The sequence below is a fragment of the Oncorhynchus kisutch genome, linkage group LG24, assembly GCF_002021735.2.
Source record: "Oncorhynchus kisutch isolate 150728-3 linkage group LG24, Okis_V2, whole genome shotgun sequence".
Classification (NCBI taxonomy): Eukaryota; Metazoa; Chordata; class Actinopteri; order Salmoniformes; family Salmonidae; genus Oncorhynchus; species Oncorhynchus kisutch.
The window spans coordinates 12,984,908-12,996,341 of NC_034197.2; the positions used below are offsets into that span (position 1 = coordinate 12,984,908).

General features: G+C 45.2%; 1 long non-coding RNA gene across 1 annotated transcript; it reads right to left on the reverse strand.

Annotated features, from left to right (window-relative positions):
- Nucleotides 1-1,201: 1,201 nt before the first annotated feature.
- LOC109869380 (uncharacterized) lies at nt 1,202-3,665 on the reverse strand. Its single transcript, XR_002252021.2, has 3 exons — nt 3,405-3,665; nt 1,667-1,706; nt 1,202-1,583 (listed from the first exon to the last, which is right to left on the reverse strand). It is a non-coding gene; the product is annotated as an uncharacterized LOC109869380 (long non-coding RNA).
- Nucleotides 3,666-11,434: the final 7,769 nt, after the last annotated feature.

An 11,434-nucleotide genomic window follows, 5' to 3' on the forward strand; every position in this document is an offset into this window, starting at 1 on the left:
CTCAGCTGAGAGCTAAGCTGACAGAGACGAGCCTCCTCTCCTTGGTCACCTGACTAGCCACTTGTTTTAAAGGCACATCAAACAAAAAAAACAAACAAAACAGAGAGGTACATAAAGCCTCTTAAATACAGGAGCATCTCGTTTTTAGGAGTGGGGGGGACAAGGAACCATCCAAGATATTACAACATCAATATTCAAAAACAGACCTAATGCCATCACGGGAACAATTGGTGCAGCAGAAGACGACCAAGGACCTGGGAAATGTGATGTTCAACGTGTACCGTTTTAAAGAAAGTCCTGTAATCATTGTCCAATTTCGCCTGTGGTGACGATCGCACTTTCTGTTATTGTGGGAAGTATCTGGTGTTAGCTATGGCTGGAGAATTACAATGAGAAGCCCTAACCAGCAGACATAGGCAGGGCTGGAGTACCGTTGTTAGGTTTAGCCACAAGGCTTACCACAACATGTCTGTCTACAGCTCTCGCGGACTAGAAACTAACTTTTGTTATCTGGGCTGTAAAGGAAGCGTTTGTTTTAGAGACCACTAAGTGTAAAGTAACTTGATTTCTTTCCCGTTTGACCCCATCTGACACAACTGGACTGAGCATTGAATAGGCAACTTATTGACTTGGATGAAGACGATACCGTAATAATGTGATAATAAAATGGATGTCAAGGAACAGCTTAAGGAACAATTTAACGATACAGTCAATTACATATTGTAAGGACAGTATGTTGCATTGACCCATTTCAGGTTCAGATAGAGAGAAAGAGAGGGAGAGCATTCACTTCAGCATTCACTCCTTGGGTTCATCTTACCATGGTGGGAAGGGAAGGAGTCTTATCGGTAAAATAATCAGCGTTTATCTCCGCACTGCTTCTCTCTCTGCCAGCAGCAAGGAGATGTAAGGGATCTGTCTGATTAAAGCGTGTGTTCTCTGAGGCGACATGGTACATGCAGGAGTATTGACGAGAGCTGTGGCGATCTGGTCTCCTCTCAGTCAGTAGATCCCCAGACTAAACAACCCAGCACAACATAAGACATGTGGAACAGAAGCAGTAGGCTCATGGTGTGAGGGTTTACCAGTGGACTGGGTTAAAGCCAGGATCCACCCCTGATACATGTGCTACAAGATACTATACCAAGATCAACACTTCAGTAGACATAAATACTGTTTCAAAAATATCAATCATATCAAATATGCTTCATATTGTTGCCTTTACTGTAAATCTTTGTGTACATCGAAAGCCCAGTAAGCATGACATAGTTGACTAGTACACCACTACTAGTCATCATATCAAGAAAAATCCCAATCTGTGTCATGTTTACAATGGCCGGGCAATGTTTGTTGACAGTGTTTATAGTGACGTGCAGTCACTAATGATGCATGCAACCTGGAGATCTTCCCGTCAGCTATTTATACCACGCATTCACTAGGCACGGGGTTCATTTTAGCCATGTCATCTCAAAGGCCTGCTCCACTTCCTAAACCCTAATCTCCCTTTCAGGGAAGGTACGTGCCCTGGTCTGGATGGCTGCTGTTGTAGTTGCTGTATGGGAAACAGCCTTCGCCATCCATCCCTGAAATATAACATCATATGGCTCAGCAGTTGGCACACTCAGAAAACTGGTATTTATTATTATCATGTTGTGTGTACACTTACCTATCATTTGGACTGCCCACGCCATGTCACCTTTGGTCTACTGAAAGATAAGAAATGTAATGGTATGTGGATGAATATGTACGCAATGAAACTGTATTCAACACTTCATATCAGGATATGGCCTATGCAGCTCTATACACGTGTACATTCTTGCACAGTAAACACACGCTCCCCATGCATCCGATAATAACAGGAGTAGATTGATGATCTAGCCCATGCCTACATAGCGATGATACTTCGTGCTACGCTTGTTACCTTTTCGACCCCCTTTGTATCCATATCAGTGTTTTGATAGCATGATCATCACAGCCGTTATTTTAATCCATTGAATCCTGACTCAGATCCTGACTTTAATAAAGGTAATTGATTTAATCCACCCACATCTGCACACCATTAAAAAGAGATCTCTGTATAGCGGAGATAATAAGATCAACATTGCGTGGGCTGGCATCCACTGACGTCACTTTTTACTCTCGAGGGTTTGAGGCCTTGATGTCACGAGAGCCGTCGTCATTATTTCCCACACATGTGAGCGTGCGCACACACACCCGCACACACAGCAGATGGATGTGCCAGCCAGCCTCATAAACCTGACCTCTGGACCAGGGTTTCCCAAACTCAGCCCTGAGGCCTGCATTTTGGATTTTGCCCTAGCCCTACACAGCTGATTCAAATAATCAACTCATCATCAAGCTTTGATCATTTGAATCAGCTGTGCAAAAACCAAAACATGCACCCCTGGAAGGCCCCAGGACCATGTTTGGGAAACCCTGCTCTGGGGGGAAAAGGAATATCACTGATTTTATTGAACTCCAATTGAAATACTGCTGTAAATGTTTCACTAGTCAAGCGATTTCCATGTAAAGGTCAAATAATTTAAAGTGGAAAAATCAGATACATTGATGATGAGTCGATACCGTTCATTGTCCACGTTCAGTATTGAAAAAAGAATGATTATGTATGTTCATCTAAGCTGCAGAACAGCGACATCCATCGTCCAAGAAGAGTCATGTTTGTGTTGTTGTTGTTTACATCAGAAATAATAAGTGCGCATCTCACGTACTTTCAATGAACATGTCATTTATCAAAAGGCCTACTTTGGTAAACATTAGCAGAGTCAAAGAAAACAGAATTAGGTATTTTTAGGCCATTTACTGGATGACATTATTAATATCTACATCTGTTTTGAAGTTCTGCAGATCTCTTTATATAGTATACATTCCTTATAATATAAACGGTGTAAATTGACCTCAATCCAAAATATAACGCAACTTGCTATGCCACTCAGCATTGAGAAGCAGCATCATAAGATTCTCACAAGAAATACGGACCATGCAGGTAAATAGAACTACGCAACATTCTCCAAGGCGCCAAGCCCTTATCCCTTCTCTCGCAGCATCCTTTTTTTTTACTGTTACGGTACCCTCCCCACCATCCTGTCTTCAATTAGTTTATTGAACTAGTCCCTTGTAAAAACGCACATTTTTACTATGCGATCATACATTTGTACGCAGTAGCTTATTCGTACTGTAAAAATATTTCGTAACAACTGTTTCATAACCCCATAGCCTACACGTCAAGACTGACTCGTCTATGAACATGAATAAAATATTAGAAACAGGAACTGGGAACTGCTTGAAGACTATAGAAGAGTTACCCAGACATTTTGGAGTGCGCAATACAAATGTGAGCAATTATTTCCTGATTATCTACATGTAAACATTTTTTAAAATGTCACCTGTGATAACCTGGGACGTTGACAATGACAGGCTGCAGCCATGGTGGTGTGTGATGATGATCCATGCTTCATCCCTCTTGGCCAGAAAGGACTCACCTATGTCGCACCTATAGCAAGTCCTGTAGACATTCTGGACAACAATACATGATCCTGGCATTGGTCCCTGGATCCTTTATTTCAAGACGTTTCCTTTTAAAACCAGTTAATCCATCGAATTTTCCAGAGCGCCCCATTCAAACCACGCCCTCTCACACACCCCTGCTTTTGGATTGGCTGCTGTACAAAAACGTAATGGCGCGTCGTCTGGAATCACATGCTTTTGACGCATGTTTAAATACGTTTGGAACTGTCACACGTTAAAATGTAGCCATTTTACCAGTCTGTACTGTACACGGTGTTTTTGATTTATTTGTACGATGATGGTGAAGCCAATTAGAGTAGTAGCCTATCATAGGCCTAGGCCTACTGCCCAATAAAACAATAGTTCTACCTGTCCATAAACTACACCTCTGATTAAATAATAATTACAATGTGCCATTATGCTAATGAAATTAACTCGTTTCTTTCAGTTTTCCCTTTCAATAATAACCTATTGAAACCCTTACAAAAAGGTAGAACGGCCATTAGTACAGAAGGGGGCGTACTCTCCCAAGGATAGAAATCCTGGTTTGAAGGACATTCTATTGCTTGTGGAACAGTGAACAGTGCTGTTCTCTCTCGCTGTGTTGCCATATCTTTCGTGGCTTTTGGCCTATACTAATGCGCTGACGCAGTCTTTCACAGTTTTACTTGATTGACGTGGTGAAGGTAGTGTCTAAGAAAATACTTCATAAAAATTCATGTCAATATTAGGCTACATTACAACAATTAGGCAGAAATGAAATGTGGAGATAAATGAATGTGTGGCGCCTCAGACAGTGTATCATGGACCAGTGTTTGACTAAAGGGCCAAAGGAAATCAACTTGGTTGAGTGTAACATTGAATCACAGTGGAGAGAAAGAGACAACGTTTTCCAGATGATTTCTTGTTCCTCACAACAGATGTGCTTTAACAGGGAGCTTACTCATAGATTTTCATTCACATCAGAGGACTTCTGCTTTGTGTGAAACATATGTTTGTATCACTTATGCAACCCAACACTCGTCACTTGGATGTGATGTCTAATGCAAACAATACAATTACATGTATTTTAACTTGACAGGGACAGTGTACAACAAACATTGCACCAGATATTTATGCTACATAGCTCATTGTCATCTTATCTGAGACAGAAAATGGCTACTGTTTATAATAAAGCGCTGGGTAAAGTAAAATCGGTGAAAATTAGGAGAAGTGGGCTTGTTTCTGACGATCGGGGGGGGCGGGGGGGGGTTTGGAACGCACTCGACTTGGAGATTATGAGGTGTTGTGCTTTGAGCTACGGCGCAGGGCACCTATTTAAAGAGCCATTGTTTTGAGCTTCGAAGAAGTTGACATTGTATTGCTAAACGGAATTCCTGCAGTGGTCGATGTACACTGGATGAATCATGTGTTTAATGGAAAGAAGGAGAAGAGTTTGTCTGTCCTTGTGTTTTTTGAGTCCCTACCAACCCTACTGCAGCTGGGATACGTGTACTATCCTTTCAGACCCTTCGTATCCAGGACTGTGCAGTGTAAGCGATGTCAAATGTTTGGACATGTAGAAAGTGTCTACAGACAGGAGCCGAGATGTGGGATGTGTCGGGGAAAGTCACCATGATGGAGACTGTTTAACAGAAGAGAGTGGCAAATTAATAAAGTGATGTAACTGTGGTGGAGAGCATGAGGCAACATCCTTGTAATGTCCAAATATGGTGAAAGAGATGGAGGTTGCCAAAACCAGGGCAGTTCAGTCTGTCTCATATGTGAAGGCGGGAAAAATGGTAGAAAGATCAGAAGGTCCAATGTTAGTGAATACCAACTACTACCCTTTCCGAAACCTAACTCGTGAAAACTGTTTGTCCAGTTATCCTGCCCCTCACCGTGGCCTCCAGTGGTATGTGGAGAGAGGGCTCCTTGTGTAAAATCTCTCTCTGTGTTACTAATAAAACCAACAGCCACTATTTTGGTGTTTGGTATTTTATTAGGATCCCCATTAGCTGTTGCAATAACAGCAGCTACTCCACACAAAACATGAAACATTACATAATACAGAACAGTAATAAACAACAGCTCAAAGACAGAACTACATACATTTGTGTTTTTTTTTTTTACAAAAGGCACACATAGCCAACATATCAATACATATACACAAACGGTCTAGGTCAAATAGATAGTTTCACATTAAACACATTAACAGATTACTGTTGCACCCCCGTGTATGTGTGTGAGAGACAGAGAGAGAGAGAGAGTTGACAGGATAGGACAGTGTTTGGCTGGGGTTGGGGTGGATGTGTCTGGCCCGTCCCTCATGTGCTCAGACCAGTCACTGGGGACCCAGACTGGCTTCTTTATGTCGCTCTCACCCTTTTAATGGATCTCATCCTCACCATTGGGGGGTGGATATCTCTTGAGAAAATCTGCCATGCTGCGTTTAGTTTGGCGGGTATCTTACTATGTCACAGCTGTGTTTCTGTTGGATATTGTCGAGTGTGTGCATATATGTATTTATGTGTGAGGTGTGCCTGTGTGTTTTAACCATACACAGTATGTGTATGATGTACAGTGGGATATTCCAGCCCTGTCACAGGGGTCAAATTATGTGAATGTGAGCCAGCTAGCTACAGCGTATCTCTCCATTTCATTAACCCTCTCAGGTTTGGAAAGGCATTGTGGTGGCGGAATTTGGGGTGAGCTGTTGTAACTTCTCAAGGTTTATGCTGGGTAGCCTAGTGGTTAGAGCATTGGACTAGTAACTGAAAGGTTGTTAGTTCAAATCCCCGGGCTGACAAGGTACAAAATCTGTCGTTCTGCCCCTGAACAGGCAGTTAACCCACTGTTCCTAGCCTGTCATTGAAAATAAGAATTTGTTCTTAACTGACTTGCCTAGTAAAATAAAGGTAAAAAAATATATATATATTTTTTAAATGCTCTGTGCTGTGGTGAACTGCATTTCATAGACTGTTGCACCCTAACACAAGGCCATTGGGTTCTGGAACTGTTGCTTGTATAAAATAACTGTTGTGTAACCGATATGATTGTATTATCACCTCCCTCTATACGAGGGACATCCAACCATCTCCCCACCGAGTCCTTCACTGATCTGTGATCAGAGAGACAGATCTCCCCTACAGCTGCTTGAATTAAAGATTTACTGTACCTTAAATAGTCTCTGCCTAGATCTTTGGATCAAGCTTTCCAGAGCATGCTCCACTACTGGTATCTCCTTGCAAAAACGACCACTAACGGTACTAATGAGACGTATGTGGCAGGGACTCCAGAGAATCAAGGATTATAAAGGGAAAAGCAGCCACGTCGTGGGCACCAATGCCTTGCTCCTGGTCAAGCTAAACACCTTCTTCGCCCTCTTCGGGGTAAACACAGTGCCGCCGACGCTGGCCACCGCCGCTCACGAGGACTGTTAGCTCTCCTTCTTTGTGACAGACGTGAGTTAGACATTTAAGCGTGTTAACCCTCGCAGGGCAGCCGGCCAAGACGGCATTCCTAGCCGCGTCCTCAGAGCATGTGCAGACCAGCTGGCTGGAGATATTCAATCTCTCCCTATCCCAGTCTGTTGTCCCCATATGCTTCAAGACGTCCACCATTGTTCCTATACCCAAGAAAGCGAAGGTAACTGAACTAAATGACTATCACCCCGTAGCACTCACTTCTGTCACCATGAAATGCTTTGAGAGGCTAGTTTAGGATCATATCACCTCCACCTTACCCAACACCCTAGGCCCACTACAATTTGCATACCGCCCCAACAGATCGACGGATGACGCAATCGCCATAGCACTGCACACTCCCCATCTCATCGGGACAAAAGGAATACCAATGTAAGAATGATGTTCATCGACGACAGCTCAGCCTTCAACACCAAGTTCATCACTAAGCTCGAGACCCCGGGTCTGAATGCCACCCTGTGTAACTGGGTCCTGGACATCCTGACGGGTCGACCCCAGGTGGCAACAACACCTACGCTACTCTGATCCTCAACAGGGCCCCACAAGGGTGTGTGCTCTGCCCCCTCCTGTACTCCCTGTTCACCCATGACTGTATGACCATTCACATCTCCATATCAGTCATCAGGTTTGCAGACGACACAACAGTGGTAGGCCTGATTACCAACAACGACAAGGCAGCCTACAAGGAGGAGGTGAGGGTCCTGGTGGTTGTGCCAGGACAATAACCTCTCTCTCAACGTCAACAAAACCAAGGAGCTGATCGTGGCCTCCGCCCAGTACCCTGCCCTGAACTTAGTCAGTGTTACTAGCTGGCCCCCACCTGGTACTCTACTCTGCACCTTAGAGACTGCTTCCCTATGTACATAGCCATTGAACATTGGTCACTTAAATAATGTTTACATACTGTTTTACACACTTTGTCACGGCCATCGAAAGAACTAGACCAAGGTGCAGACTCCGGCCGCAAAACCTGACTCTAAAGGGGAGGGTCTGGGTGGGCTTCCTTTACGGCGGCGGCCGTGGTGAGGGACGTAAACCCCCCTCCGCCTCTGGCTCCCCCCACTTTTGTGGCGCCTCTGGTGCGGGGACACTCGCCGCCGACCCTGGACTGGGCACCCTCGTTGCGGGCCCCGGACTGGGGACCTTCCTTGCGGGTCCAGGACTGGAGACCGTCGCTGGAGGTTCCGGACTGGAGAACGTCGCTGGAGGCTCCGGACTGGAGAACGTCGCTGGAGGCTCCGGACTGGAGGCCGTCTCTGGAGGCTCCGGACTGGAGAACGTCGCTGGAGGCTCCGGACTGGAAGCCGTCTCTGGAGGCTCCGGACTGGAGGCCGTCTCTGGAGGCTTCGTGCCATGACTCCTCACTGGAGACTTCGTGCCATGTCTCACCACTGGAGGCTTCTTGCCATGGATCATCACTGGAAGCTTCTTGCCATGAATCATCACTGGAGGCTTCGTGCCATGACTCCTCACCGGAGACTTCGTGCCATGTCTCACCACTGGAGGCTTCTTGCCATGGATCATCACTGGAAGCTTCTTGCCATGGATCATCACTGGAGGCTTCATGCCATAGATCATCACTGGAAGCTTCGTGCCATGGATCATCACTGGAGGCTTTGTGCCATGGATCATCACTGGAGGCTTCTTGCCATGGATCATCACTGGAGGCTTCTTTCCATGGATCATCACTGGAGGCTTCTTTCCATGGATCATCACTGGAGGCTTCTTTCCATGGATCATCACTGGAGGCTTCTTGCCATGGATCATCACTGGAGGCTTCGTGCCATGGATCATCACTGGAGGCTTCTTGCCATGGATCATCACTGGAGGCTTCGTGCCATGGATCATCACTGGAGGCTTCTTGCCATGGATCATCACTGGAGGCTTCTTGCCATGGATCATCACTGGAGGCTTCGTGCCATGGATCATCACTGGAGGCTTCTTGCCATGGATCATCACTGGAGTGGAGAGACACATAGGAGGCCTGGCTCTGGGAGCAGGCACAGGACTCACCAGGCTGGGGAGACATACAGGAGGCCTTGTCATTGGCCGAGGCACCGGATAAACTGGGCCGTGGAGGCGCACTGGAGGTCTCGAGCTAAGAGCCTGCACAACCCGTTCTGGCTGGATGGTGACTTTGGCCCGGCACATGCGGGGCGCAGGCACAGGACGCACTGGAGACACAGTGCGCAGAGGCGGCGCAGGATATCCTGGGCCGTAGAGATGTACTGGAGGTCTGGAGAGCAGGGCTGGCACAATCCGTCCTGGCTGGATGCTCACCCTAGCCCGGCATATGTGGGGAGCTGGGATGTAGCGCACCAGGCTAAGAACGCGTACCGGAGACACCTCGCGCTCCACCACATAACACGGTGCCTGACCAGTACGACGCCCGCCACGGTAAGCACGGGGAGTTGGCTCAGTCTCCAACCTGACTCTACCACACTCCCCATCTCCCCATTTTTTGGGGGGCTGCCTCTCGGGCTTCCTTGCCCGCCATGTTCCCTCATAACGTCGCCTCTCAGCTTTGGCTGCTTCCAGTTCCTCCCGTGGACGCCGATACTCCCCAGCCTGCCTCCAGGGTCCTTTCCCATCCAGGATCTCTTCCCATGTCCAGGAGTCCTGAATACGCTGCTCCTCCTTACCATGCTGCTTGGCCCCTTGGTGGTGGGAAGTTCTGTCAAGGCCGTCGAAAGAACTAGACCAAGGTGCAGCGTGATGAGCGTACATTTTCTCTTTATTTAAAAAGACGCAGAACAAAACAATAAACATTACAAAACAAACCGTGAAGCTAAAGGCTATGTGCCCTAAACAAAGTCAACTTCCCACCTTGGTCATGGTGATCTCTATGTCATCAATGTCTTTCTTCAGCTCAGCACACTCGTCCTCTAGCTTGCGTTTCTTGGCGAGCACACAGGCGTTCATCCCCTCCTCGTCCTCCAGCCTCTCCATCATTTCTTTGACCCTGGCCTCCAGCTGGATCTTAGCTTTGATCAGGAGGTCACAGCCGTCCTCCGCGTCCACCAGGTTTTCCTACTCCTTAGTCACACACTGCCCTAACCAAAATAGAGAATAAAAAGCCTCTCTATGGCCAGGGCGTGACACACTTTATATGTACAGTGCCTTGAGAAACTATTCATACCCCTTGACTTATTCCATATTTTGTTGTGTTACAGCCTGAATTAAAAATGGATTGAATCTATTTTTTTTCTCGCCCATCTACTCACAATAATGACAAAGTGAAAACATGTTTTTAGAAATGTTTGCACATTCATTGAAAAGGAAATACAGTCTTTCATAAATTCTTCAAGCTCAGTCAAGTTGATTGTTGATCATTGTTAAACATACATTTTCAAGTATTTCCATAGATTTTCAAGGTGATTTAAGTCAAAACTGCAACTAGGCCACTCAGGAACATTCAACGTCGTCTTGGTTAGCAACTCCAGTGTAGATTTGATTCTATGTTTTAGGTTATTGTCCTGCTGAAATGTGAATTAGTCTCCCAATGTCTGTTGGAAAGCAGACTGAACCAGATTTTCCTCTAGGATTTTGCCTTTGTTTATAGCTGTATTCCGTTTCTTTTTATCCTAAAAACCTCCCTTGTCCTTGCCGATGACAAGCATACCCATAACATGATGCAGCCACCACCATGCTTGAAAATATGAAGAGTGGTACTCAGTAATGTGTTGTGTTGGTTTTGCCCCAAACATCACACTTTCTATTCAGGACAAAAATGTAATTTCTTTGCCACATTTTTTACTTAAGTGCCTTGTTGCAAACAGGATGCATTTTTTGGAATATTTTTTATTCTGTACAGGTTTTCTTCTTTTCATTTACATTAGTATTGCGGAGTAACTACAATGACCATGTTTACATGCACACCAATATACCGTTATTATTCAGGATACTATACTTCAGGATAAGTATTCTGTTTTTGATTTGACGCATATACACATCATATCCTGTTTACAATAACCCAAAATAGCTTGTATCCCAGTTATGAGGAACCCGGATAAGGTCCTTGGGATAAGCTGATCTAAGATGGGACACTCTGGCATGAAACATCTTATCCTGTTTACTGTTGTTTTTGTGGTCTGCACAGGCTGTTTCACATACCATGTTTGTTGTGTGATGATGTTTTCATCTGGTTGTCAAGCAAATCACTTCATAAAGTAGGATACATGTTGTGTTACAACTTGAATAAAACATGTATTACTGAACTATACACACAACACCCCATAATGTCAATTGCTTCGACACCTGCATTGCTTGCTGTTTGGGTTTTTAGGCTGGGTTTCTGTACAGCACTTTGAGATATCAGCTGATGTACGAAGGGCTATATAAATATATTTGATTTGATTGATTTGATGTGCAGTTCGCTCCACCACAATAATTCCATAATGATTTAGCCTACTATAATGAATTTACTATAATTTACTACTGGCCAT